Source organism: Manis javanica, chromosome 5 (genome assembly GCF_040802235.1).
Source record: "Manis javanica isolate MJ-LG chromosome 5, MJ_LKY, whole genome shotgun sequence".
In the NCBI taxonomy this organism is placed as follows: Eukaryota; Metazoa; Chordata; class Mammalia; order Pholidota; family Manidae; genus Manis; species Manis javanica.
In genome coordinates this window covers 183031-195407 of record NC_133160.1, presented here as the reverse complement: position 1 = coordinate 195407, position 12377 = coordinate 183031, and the positions used below count along the sequence as shown (strand labels likewise).

The 12377-nt window shown below is 54.3% G+C and overlaps 1 protein-coding gene across 1 annotated transcript in view; it reads left to right on the top strand.

Moving 5' to 3' along the window:
* The window catches only part of MYT1 (myelin transcription factor 1), a 118678-nt gene that overhangs the window by 22307 nt on the left and 83994 nt on the right, over positions 1-12377 (top strand). The window contains exon 4 of the mRNA XM_037006617.2: positions 10085-10196. The gene's annotated coding sequence lies outside the window, so the exon portion shown is untranslated. The remainder of the gene's footprint in view (positions 1-10084; positions 10197-12377) is intronic.

The following is a 12377-nucleotide window of genomic DNA, read 5'->3' as shown; positions in this document are numbered from 1 at the left end:
CTCAGCCTGGGTGGGTGGGGGGTGGGGGGGGAGGATTGAGTCAATTACCAGATAATTTACTGTCTCCCCTCCCACAGGAACTTGGGTCTGAGTTGGGGGAGTAAAGTGGGGCAGGGGCAGGGGCAGCCATGGGGCCCCGGTGGCGGCCACCAACCCTCCTTCCTGCCCAGGATCCTGCCACCAAGAACAGGCTCTTCTGAGTGGAGGGGCCTCACTGCAGGCTGTCCCTGCCCCTCTGGGGGCGTGTCTCCCCGTGGGCTCGGAGCACAGGGAGTGTGTGCAGCAGCAGCAGGAGCCGGGCGGAGAGGGCTCTTCCTGTCCCCTGGGCGGGGTCCCCTGAGGTCACGCAGCATGAAGTGGGCAGAGAGGAGGCAAGTGCCTGGATGTCCCAAGCGGGAGGGGCCACGGGCATGTCCATGTATGTGAACATGCCTGTGAGCGGCGGGAGTCTGTGTGCACCTTGACACCTACATGCCTGGGACAGCAAAGCGCCCGGGCCAGAGACGGACCCAGGGAGAACCTCCTGTGAGCTCGGCCTCCTGCTCAGTCCAGGAATTCTTAGCGAAGGTCAGCGCACAGGCTAGTCGATGCTCAAACCAACTCCTCAGAGTCATGACTCGGATAAAGAGGGCTGCCTGGTGGTGACCCTGGAGGCGGGCAGCACTGTCTCTCCCCAGGAGGCTTTGCCCACAGAGCTTGGCTGGCTTCTTGGCCTGGGGAGCAGGGCAGCCAGCTTCCTCTACAGGCCAGGCTGGTTCTGGGGTGCTCCTGGGGCTGGACTGCTGACCTCGGACCAGGCTCTGTCTGTGGGCAGACATAGCAGGGGTGGGAAGTTTGGGGGAGGAAGGTCAGGCTGAGGTGGCCCTCCCACCTCCCGGAGCCCCCAGCCTGGGGACTCCTGGACAGGGGACGATAGACCGAAGTGAGATGGTCAGGACAGAATGATGGACCCTGCCTGGCAAGGGGCCTCTGGCCTTGATTCTTCCCTCTCCCCACTTTCTTGCACCAACCCCAAGCTCAGAGAATGGAGCCTGACTTGAGCTGTGGCAACTTTGGCCACCCTGGTGCCCCAGCCTGTGTGCACACATGCCCTCTCACGTGTGCACACAGGTCTCTGTGCTTATGTCCTCCTCCCCAACATTTGCAAGGACTTCTGCCTCATTCTAGGTCATGCACAGTCGTGTCCCGCCTGCCATGTCTTTGACTCAGGTGGTGGGTGGGGGTGTCTGGGCTGCTCACTGAGAGACTGGGCCTCAGCAGGGGAAGTCTGGGCACTGGAGAGGGGCTGTCAGTGACAGGGGCAGGTGGCCAGGGCAGGTACGGAGCCCTGTGGCCACATGCTTGCTGCCCATCTCTGTTGCACAGGTATCGGTGAACGTGTGTATGTTTCAGGCCCTGCTTTCACAGTGTCTTGTCACACGTCGTGTTCACATGTCCCGCGGTGTTTGCTGACACGAGCACACACATGTTCATTCCCCATCTCAGGTCTGCACGTGCCAGCGGCACAAGTTCCTGCTCTCGAGTCCCATCTGCCTGTCCTGAGGCTCTGCCACGGGGTGGGAGGAGCTGGTGGGGTGGCTCTCACCTTCTCTGTGGCCAGGGAGTGGGTCCCACTGTGGCGGAGTGTTGGGCAAGCCAGGCATCTATGCGGCTTGGAGGTTCCCACAGACCTGATCCCCGGAGGGGTCCCTATGGGGGCCGGGGAGGTAGTGGGGACTATACCCTGGGGCTGGGGAGGTGGAACACAGTTGGGGGAGTGAGGGGAAGGAGGCAGGGCTTGGCTGGGGCCTCCTGGCCTCTGCCTCCCCATCTATCCTGTGCACAGGGTTTTGCCACACAAACCATGGTTGGCTGCAGGGCAGGGGGGTGGGGCGCCTCGGAGACCAGGTTGGGGGGCACCACCTGGCAATGCCTTGGCCTCCCCTGGCCTTGGCTGGCGGGCTGCCCTGGACCCTGCCCTGCACTGCCCGTTTGCTCACTGGTACCTCTGCTGGTTGGTGGGGCAGCCCTGCTGCCCACCCACCCTGCCAGGCCCTGGGCTCAGTGCTGGGAACTGGTGGGCCTGGGGCTGTACCGAGGGCCCCAGTGCTGCAGCAGTGAGCTGAGCCACGGTGACTCCACACTCCAGGCAGGGTCAGGGGCCAGGCCAGGCGATGGCCTCCTGGGAAAGGCCAGTGTGATCTGGGCAGTTTGGGAGGACCCCAGGGAGCCCGGGGTCCGCAGAGGCTGTGGGCACAAAGCTCACGGCTCCCATTGTGGATAAGGGAGCAGCCCAGGCCAGCCTGGGGATGGGGCAGAGACGGTGGTGGACTTGCAGGTGGCCAGCCAGGGTCCAGCCTCACAGGGAAGGTTCCAGGCCATGGCTGAATGGTGTCCTCCTGCCTGGTCAGGGCCTCCTTCTCATACCCAGAGCCTGCTTGGGCCTCCTTCTCTGTCCCCTCTCTGGACCTGAGGCCAGAGGTGTGGTGAGTGTGTCCTCAGAGCTGTGTCTAGAGCTCAGGACTACTGTCCTCCATTCCCAGGCCTCTTCTTGAAGGTCCAGGAGCTTCAGTGGGGCCTGCCTTGGGGGATGGGACAGGACAGTTCCCCTGAGGGAGGGCTGTCGGGGTGGCCGGAGGGGCCAGGGCTGGCGAGAAGACAGCCCCTCGCCCCCATCTCCACCCAGGGCTGAGGCACCTTCACCGATTCCCGTGGTCTGCCTCTGGGGCGATCTGAATGCCCACTATGTGCCACGCCACGCACGCTGGCCAAGCAGCAGAGGCCCGTGTTCTCTCTGCCCATGGGGACCAGGAGTCAGTGCTGCTGTTAGCTGACTAGGAGGGTGTGAACCGGGGGCTCTGAAGGGGCTTCTCTGGCACGCTCGCACAAGCCTGGAGCATCAAGGTCCAGGGACAGGCCCTCTGGTGCCCCCTCGGGAAGCGGGCCCTCCTAAGGCGGGTGCTGGAGCAGCAGGACCCTCTGAGCACCTGCTTCCTTCACAGGGTCCAAGGGTGTGGGTGTGAGCCAGCGGTTCATGAGGAGGAGACCGGTCCTGCCAGAGGTCTCTGACCCCACCTCCAGGTGATGGTCAGCAGTGCAGGCTAGAGCCCGCTCTGTCCTTGCCTTGTGACCCAGGGTGAGGTACCCAACCTCTTTGAGCCTCCATTTCCTCGTTGGTCAAATTGGGATCATAGTTCTCCTGCCTCAGAGTGTGGAGAGGATTGAATTGAGATGACGTGGGCTGGGGACTCTGATGGACGCCCGCACGCCGGGCCTGGCGCCTGCTTCACACTGGGGGTGCCTGTCTGCGTTCTCAGTGCTTGCGCTGCTCTGGCCCTGGTCTGGGGTGTCAGCCTTGGGCGTGGGCAGTTCAGATGGACACCTGCCACAAACACTGGCCTCCCGCCACTGTGCATGGCATAGGAGGCTGCTGAGGGCTGCACGCTGCAGGCTGCAGGGGGAGAAGGCTTCCTGGAGGTGGTGTGTGGAGGATCACCAGCCTGTGCAGGGAAACCAGGAAACCATCCACTGGCGGGCTCTGCAGTGCAGGGAAAGTACCTTGAGGCTCCCCTCTTCCAGGAGGCCCTTCTGATCAGCTCTGCCCTGCCCCAGAGGGCAGTCATTTTCCCCAGAGGTGGGGTAGATGGACAGGGGTCCCCTTGGTCTCCCAGACTGGGCTGGGTTCTATGAAATGCAACCCAAACATGGCCCCCCAGTGGCTGGTCCTGAGCACTGCTGCAGAAGAGCTGGGACAGCTGCCACCATGGGTGACCCCAGCCCAGGTCCCTCAATACCTTTCCTGAAGAATAGCCTGGGCACACTCAAAGGAGGCCCCAGTGGTGGAACCCTGGGCCTGACCAGCAAGCCTGCATGTGGTTCATTCAGCATATTTTTAAGGTCCTATGGTGGGGGGTGGCACATGTCCCAGAGGATTCAGGGACAAGTGGGTCTCTGTCCCCAAGGAGTTCCATCCTGGAGTCGAACTTCGTCACGCTAGGGCCGGCCTTGATGGGTCACAGTGGGCTTCCCATGAGCTGCGCTTCTCCAGGTGAGGAGGGGTCCCAGGCTCAGGGTGGAGGATCATGAGAAGTTGCTGAGAGGCTGGTTGCAGATCTCTGTGTGTCTCAGGGTGGCTGGAGTCCAGGAGGAGTGAGGCCAGAGGGCAGCAGGGCCACGGGGAGGGGCAGAGCAGTGACATGGCCACAGCTGTGTTTCAGATCATTCTGGCTGCAGGAGGGAAGGTGGATGGAAACTTCAGGCTGGCAGTAGGTGGCCTGTGTGAACCGAAGCCTCTGAGACCCCAGCCTGGTGGCGAGGAGGAGGCACTGGCAGGCAGGGCCTGGAGGGGGCTGGACATGGAGTGTGTCATGGAGGGGCTTAGAGGTGCCAGCACCCCTGAACAGACCAGTGGTGAGATCTGTTGTTGGGGGCCTGGGCTGGATGGGGGCAGAGGGGTGGGGGGTGCGGGCTTAACAGCTCTCAAGCACCTCAAATCCACTTGGGTCCTCAGGGAAGGCCCTGCCAAGCCTCTGCCTGGTGCCCCAGCCTACTTCCTTCCCACTGGGCAGGGAACACTGGTGGTCAAACCTTACATCTCAGATAGGGTAGAGGTGTCTGGGCAGTGGAGGCTACCTGGAGCCTGAGGGCACTGCAGCTGGAAGGGCCCCAGGAAACGGCATTGAGGGCCTTGGGGACCTGACATTTCTGTCCGAAGGTGCCACCCTTGGAGTGGGGGCAGCTTACGTGGTGGGCACACAGATGAGCATGCACGTACAGGCTGCATGCATGTGCTGTGTGCATGTATGTGCATGTGTGCAGTGATGCCGCAGTGTAGGAGTTCCTGCTTCCTAGTCTCTTTAGTTCTATTTGTCAGCCAGCATTATTTTTCCAAAACCATGTGAGATCACATCATTCCTCTCTCTAAAAGCCTTTAAAAACTATTCATTAAAATATTTATGGATGAAATGGTGTGATTGATTGCATTTGGGATTTGCTTCCAGATGGCCCTGAGAATGTGGCATGGATGACAAAGGAGGGCTCCCAGGCTGCCCTCTGGCTGAGCACAGTGATGCCCACACAGGTGGTCTGGGCGCTCTTCTCTGCTTCTGTCTGTGTTTGAAATTGTGTCAGGATAAATGGCAAAGGACTTTGAAATGTCAAAAAAAACTACCAGAGTTTCTTTCTATCACTATCTTTGAACTATTTTATACTCTATAATTGCATAAAATTGATAGTAATGCAAACAATTATTGTTCACAGAAATGCAAATTGGTTTTGTCCAGTGGAAAGCAATCGATGATTGCTCTTTGGGCATCGACCAGTTGTCCATCTACTTACATATTCATTCCAGGATTCTTCATACCTTGTAGGTGCCTGTGGCTTGGATTCCCCTTTGAACTGGGTCATAACATTTTGCAGGTTTCTTCGTCAAAGAGTGTCACAGTTTGAATTATGGCCCCAAAAAGATATGTTCAAGTCCTGATTGCCAGTGACTGTGCGTGTGACCTCATCTGGTTGGAAAGGGCCCTGATCACTTGCCTCGGCCGCCACCTTAGGGCTGTGTTAACTTTCGGGCTGCATCCCACTGCCCAGGCAGGTGAAATGGTGCTGGCACCTGGGTTTGTTTGTTTGTTTTTAACCTAAGCACAACAGACATGTTGATGCATTCAGATGACCCGCCCATGCCCCCGTGGGCCCTCACCATGAGCCCCAGACCACATGGAAGGTCGCCATGAGCGACCCCAAGGTTTTTAACAGGGTCCTTGGGACCCGACTTAGGTTCGTAGACTGCGTCTCCCTGCTCATCCGCTAGAGGGTGGCAGCGTCTCATGTTCGCCACGGAGACAGCTTCCGGGGATTCTTCTGGGGTTGAGCCCATCTGGAGTGCTGAGACCCTCTGAGAGTCAGCAGAATGCAGCCATTGGACCCTCCGAAGGGCCAACATCAAAAGGAGGTGGTAACTGTGGCCCCCAGGCCCTGGCCCCCCAGCACTTCAGAATCACTTGGGGGTCCCCACCCCCAGACGCCAGTGTCAGAAACTCTGAACTTGGCTACAGGATTGGAAATTCAAGCGTGTCGATTTAAATATTTTAATATCTTTTACTTTTCCTTTTTGGGGGAGGGGGCATAGGTCTCACCGCAGATTTTTCGGGGACGGGCTTGGCGAGGAGACTTCCCAGCTGCTCAGCCACAGAACGCGCTACAAACTCGCCGTGGCCGGGAGGCCGCACGTGGCGCAGGGCTGTCCCTTACTGGTGGACACTTAGGTTGTTTTCAACTCCTTTTCATGGACAGCAGTGCCAAAGGTGTCCCAAAAATGTGCATTTCCCTTGGGGTGGGTGCCTGCGTGTGCCGAGCAGAGCAGCACGCACTGTCTGTGAAAGTCTCTTGTCAAACTGCCCCCCACCCAGTTCCTGCCAGCAGTGTTCCCCCCTAACTCCCAACATACCCATGTTAAGAAATCTTTGGCTCTTTGCTAATCTAAGTGGTTTAAAAGAGGAACTCTGCAGTTTAAAATTTCATTTCTCCTACCACAAGTCAGGTCAAACAACTTATATGTTTCAAAGTTATACTTTCCCTTTGTTCTATAAATTGGTTATATCCTTGACCCAGTTTTTAATTGGGTTCTTGGATTTTGTCTTACCTGTTTGTACAGCCTCTTTTCATAGTAAGGCTTTATCCCTAAATATTTGCAAATACAAAACTTCCTCATTTGTTTTTATTTTGTTATCATTAATCTGCAATTACATGAAGAACATTATGTTTACTAGGGTCCCCCCTTCACCAAGTCCCCCCCACAAACCCTATTACAGTCCCTGTCCATCACTGTAGTAAGATGCTGTAGAATCACTACTTGTCTTCTCTGTGTTGCTCAGCCCTCCCTGTGCCCCCCACATTATACATGCTAATCGTAAGACCCCCTTTCTTTTACCCCGCCCTTATCCCTCCCTTCCCTCCCATCCTCCCCAGTCCCTTTCCCTTGGGTAACTGTTAGTCCATTCTTGGGTTCTGTGAGTCTGCTGCTGTTTTGTTCCTTCAGTTTTTCCTTTGCTCTTATACTCCACAGATGAGTGAAATCATTTGATACTTGTCTTTCTCCACCTGGCTTATTTCACTGAGCATAATACCCTCTAGCTCCATCCATGTTGTTGCAAATGGTAGGATTTGTTTCTTCTTATGGCTGAATAATATTCCATTGTGTATATGAACCGCATCTTCTTTATCCATTCATCTACAGATGGACACTTAGGTTGCTTCCATTTCTTGGCTATTGTAAATAGTGCAGCCTCATTTGTTTTTTGAATTTGTCTTTGTTTAAAGTAGTTTTGTTTGTATAAATTTTTCAATTATGTGAGGTAATCCTTTATTATTTTGGCTTTGTGAGCTTATAATATTCTCCCCATGCTTTCTTATGATACTTTTATGGTTATTTTTAATGTTTACATCTTTGACGGAGCCCCTTTAGGGGGCTGTTTAGGATTTATTCAGGATTAAGATCCAAAGCAGGAATCTGTGTCAGTCAGGGTTCAGGTAGGAGAGACATGACACCCTCAGGTGGGGAGGCTTGAGGAGGGCTGGGTGAGGGGTTAAGCTGAGGGCAGGGTATAGACAGAGGACTTGGGCCACAGCAGGTCCACCCTTAGGCCTGAGAGGACTGCTTGGCAGGAGCTGAGGCCTGCAGGTGAGGCTCCGGCCCAGAGAGGTCCGGGGAATTCCTAATCCCACCCCAGTCCCCTGTGGGGTTCCCCATGCGGCAGCCAGGAGGCAGGGGGGCCAAAGGAGCACCTGCAGCTATGGGCAGGGGAAGGGGAACAAGGGATGCTGGGTGTCGGCATAGGAGGGGCCCGGTCGGTCACTGAATCAACGCGCTGACCCAGGGCCGGGATCCCTGAGGAGCTCCTCCGGGACAGAGTCCTGAAGGTTCTGGAGGCCAAGGAAAAGCCCATGTGGGATGAGCTGGCCATGAGCGGGTCTGGACAAGGCGGAGGCTGGCCTTCCTGGCCCAGGGCTGTCCACCTGAGCTTGTGGGGCAGTGGGGTGGGGATGCTGGGTGGGACCCCTGAAAGACTCCAGCAAGTGTGTCAAGCTTGTTCTAAGAAGTTACAACACTCCTTGACATAAAACTTTAAACCATAAATCAGAGTAACAACATCTAAAATCTTGGGGATTTCCCCAGGATGACTATTTGGACACTTTTGGGAATAAAAGCCAACTTCTTAAAACCATTGTTTTTGGTGCCCTGCTTTGATGGTTCCCTAAACACTTACTTGCTGGGTTAGAAATTCAGTCCCCAGGTGGGTCGTGCAGATCTGGGAGAGGAAGTGGGGCCCTGGGCCAGCGCACACAGCCCAGAGAGAGGGGCTTGGTGGTTGTCTTGCAGGAGCTGCTGACTGCACTGTGGTGCGGAGGACACAGGAGTCCCGGGCTACTGGGGATGGTCTGAGAAGGGCTTGGGCCTGTGGGCCATGGAGACAGTGTCTAGGCCAGAGGAGACAGTGGAGAGGCCAAGAGAGCTAGCGGGATGCTCTTGGTGCCCCTGGTGGAAGGTGGCCAGGACCTACAGGACGCCCACCTGTATATGGGCTGGGGCAGGGGGTAGTGGGGGGTTGAGGGCAGAGATTTACCTGTTGCTTGTCTGACCCTGGGGCTCACCACCCTGGTTTGCCTGGACAAGAGGTTTCCTGGATGGACCTCGGTTTTAAGATCAGGACAGTCCGGCCACCCGGCTGTATGTCAGTTCCTGATATAGCAGAGCTGCCTGGCGGCAGCTGCTGTATTCAAAGGCTGGGCCCTGCAGGAAGGAGGCACAGAAGCCAGGTCAGAGATGAAGCCAAGGAAGCCGTGGACACAGAGGCAGCCCTGCCCACCACACCTACCGGCTCCCAGGCAAGGTGTCCAGCCTGTCCTGGATGGCACTGTGCGACTTGGGGGCACTGGGACCCCCTTCTCTCTTGTCCCAGGACCCCCCGTCTCCTGCCCTATACACCCTGGGTCTTGCCTGTCCTTTGATTTCCTTGGTGATTCCTCCTGGTGTGTGGGGGAGCGAGAGAGGACCACCGGAACCCTGCTTACCCGGAGTGGGGCTCCTTTCACCTTGACTGTACAAGGCAGGACTGCTAAACATTTTCATGGTAAATTCATTTTCAGAGCCGTTGTTGAGATTCTGGAAGCAGAGAAAATGCATTTGCTCCATCACCTTTCTGGATATGACAAGTCCTATAAAATCTATTAAAGCCTTTAATGAAATCCCTGCTCAGAGCTGCTCCCTGAATGAATGTGGATTTGAAATTTAGATTAAAATGGTTTTTTTTGTAGTCTGGAGGTTTTTCCTGGGAAGAAATTAAAGGGATAGCTCACCTTTCTGCTATCCTTAGGCTTGGTGGCCCTCTGGCTGGGTGCTGGGATCCTTCACCAAGCCTCAGCCCAGCAAAAGTGTAGGTCGGTGTGGAAGCAGCAGCTGGGCCCACATGCAAAGCTGTTCCCACCTCAAGCCCCACAGACGACCCCATGCAGAGGGGAGCAGGTGCACCTGTGGGCCATGTAGCCACTTGGGTCTGGAGATAAACGCCTCCACTTTTAAGTAAGTGCAATCCCCATAGTCTGGGGGAGAGAGATACATCCCGAGCAGTTGTCAACAGCCCTGAGAGGAAAGCCGGAGCAGTCATGGCACAGCTGGAGAATGTGGAAGGGTTGGTGTAAAGGGACACAAGTCAGCAGAGCAGGAACATGGAACAACAACCCAGATAAAGGGACCTGCACTTGGGACTACTTGGGGGGCTGCAGAGGGCCTGGCAGGTGTGGTGGCTGGCCCAGGAGGCAGTGCGGTGACTCTTCCCTCCTCACCTGAATCCTGACCTCTGACTTCAGGCCCATTCCATGGTCCATCACTGAGAAGAAAACCCAAGGCCTCTCTTCTCAGCTGCGTCCTGGAGTCTGCTGTCCCATGTCTCCCACCAACTACTCTCACAGCCCTGCCTGGGGAGACAGTCAGGCACAGACATGCAGAGCCCTGGCGTTGCACAGCTCCCTTACGTGGAGCCTGTGTGGATATAGCTATGTGAAAATGCTCAGAAGACCAACACGTGCTTCCTTTCCTGTTTTCCAGGTTGGCAGTGTCACCCCATTCCTTCTCTGATGGAATATTTAAATTAAAAAGAAACATATTAAAAGTGTGTTGCAAGTGACAACAGGAGGGATTCAAGATGACAGCATGAGAGGTGAGACAGAAAACTCCCCCCAAAACCACATATAATATGAAAATATAGTTAATACAAATAATCCTAAAGGAGCAAGAAAAGAAGGCTGCACCAGACTGCACACACCTGGAGAACATAGCAGACCTCGTAAAACAGGGTAAGGTACCAAGGCCTTGATCCAGTGGGACCCAAGCCCTCCCCCAACCCCAGCTCACTGCTGGGAGGAAGAGAAATGAAGCAGGGAGGGGGTGGAAGCCTAGGACTGCTGAACACCCAGCCCTGGAGATCTGCTCTGGGAGCACAAACCTACATTGCATGGTGCTCTGGAGATTGGTGGGGTGGGAAAGCTAAGACAGGAGGAATACTTGGAGAGAATGAGATTCCAGCTGTTTGTGGAGGACAGGGATCCACATCTGGATGCCCTGGGACAAAGGAAAGGTGGGCGGTCTGAGAGGCTTCCTAGCAGCGAGAGGGCTGCTGAGGGGGCGGGGTTTGCACCAAGCTTACTGTGTAGGAGAAGGGAGAGCTGGACAAGGTTGTACGGGTGCACTCTGCCCAGCAGGTTGGGAACTTTCAGGAGCTTCAGGTGCTCCATCCCCCTGGCTGGCCACACAGCTCCGAGGCCCCCCACTCTGATAATGCAGCCTGCTGTGCTTTCCTCCAGGCCTGCTGCCACCAGCTCACAAACCGGCAGTCCCTGCCCTGGCGTCAGGCGAGCCAGAGGGAGGCCCCGCCTATGGCAGCTACAAACACAGAGCACAGAGGCGGACACCTGTGCACTCAGCCCGCTGGTTCTGACAGTGGAGACAGGCAGAGCAGCCGGGAAGCAAGAAACAGCTCTTTCCTCCCCCCAGACACCAGTGCCACTCCCCTGCCACCCCCAACATCACTCCAGGGGCTGAGCAACTCCAGAGAGTACAGCTTCTGGGCACTAGAGGGCGCCACATACAAATATGAAACGTCAAAGGAACCTAGGTCATACTAAAATCTCACAAACACCAGAAAAAGGGCCAAATGAAACAGAACTAACCAATCTTCCTGAAAGAGAGTTCAAAATAAAAATCATAAACATGCTCATGGAGGTACAGAAAAATATTCAAGAACTCAGGGATGAATTTAAGACAGAGATTCAATCATTAAGAAATTCCATATGTGAAATGAAACATACAATGCAGGAATTTAAGAGCAGATTAGATGTAGTTGAAGAGACAGGAAATAGAATAGAAATTAGAGAAGATGAATACAAAGAAGCTGAGGCACAGAGAGAAAAAAGAATCTCTAAGAATGAAAGAATATTGAGAGAACTGTGTGACCAATCCAAGTGGAACAATATTCACATTATAGGGGTACCAGAAGAAGAAGAAGAGAGAGAAAGGGATACAAAGTGTCTTTGAGGAGTAATTGCTGAAAACTTCCCCAATCTGGGAAGGAGATAGTCCCTCAGGCCATGGAGGTGCACAGATCTCCCAACACAAGGGACCCAAGGAAGACAACACCAAGACATATAATAATTAAAGTGGCAAAGATCAAGGATAAGGACAGACTTTTAAAAGGAGCTGGAGAGAGAAAAAAGATCACATACAAAGGAAAACCCATCAGGCTATCAACAGACTTCTCAACAAAAACCTTACACACCAATAGAGAGTGACATGATATATTCAATGCAATGAAACAGAAGGGCCTCAAACCAAGAATACTCTAAAATACTCTACCCAGCAAGATTATCATTTAAATTTGAAGGAAGGATCAAACAATTTTCAGATAAGCAAAAGCTGAGAGAATTTACCTCCCACAAACCACCTCTACAGTGTATTTTGGAGGGACTGCTATAGATGGAAGTGCTCCTAAGGCTAAATAATTGTCACTAGGGGAAAAATAACCACAGCAAAGAAAGTAGAACAATTAATTACTAAGCAGATGCAAAATCAAATCAACTACCCCCAAAGTCAGTCAAAGGATAGACAAAGAGTGCAGAATATGATACCTAATATATAAAGAATGGAGGAGGAAGAAAAAGGAGGAGAAAAAAAAAGAACCTTCAGGTTGTGTTTGTAATAGCATACATGAGTGAGTTAAATTAGACTGTAAGATAGTAAGGGAATTACCCTTGAACCTTTGGTAACCATGAATCTAAAGCCTGCAATGGCAGTAAGTACATACCTATCGATCATCACCCTAAATGTAAATGGTCTGAATGCACCA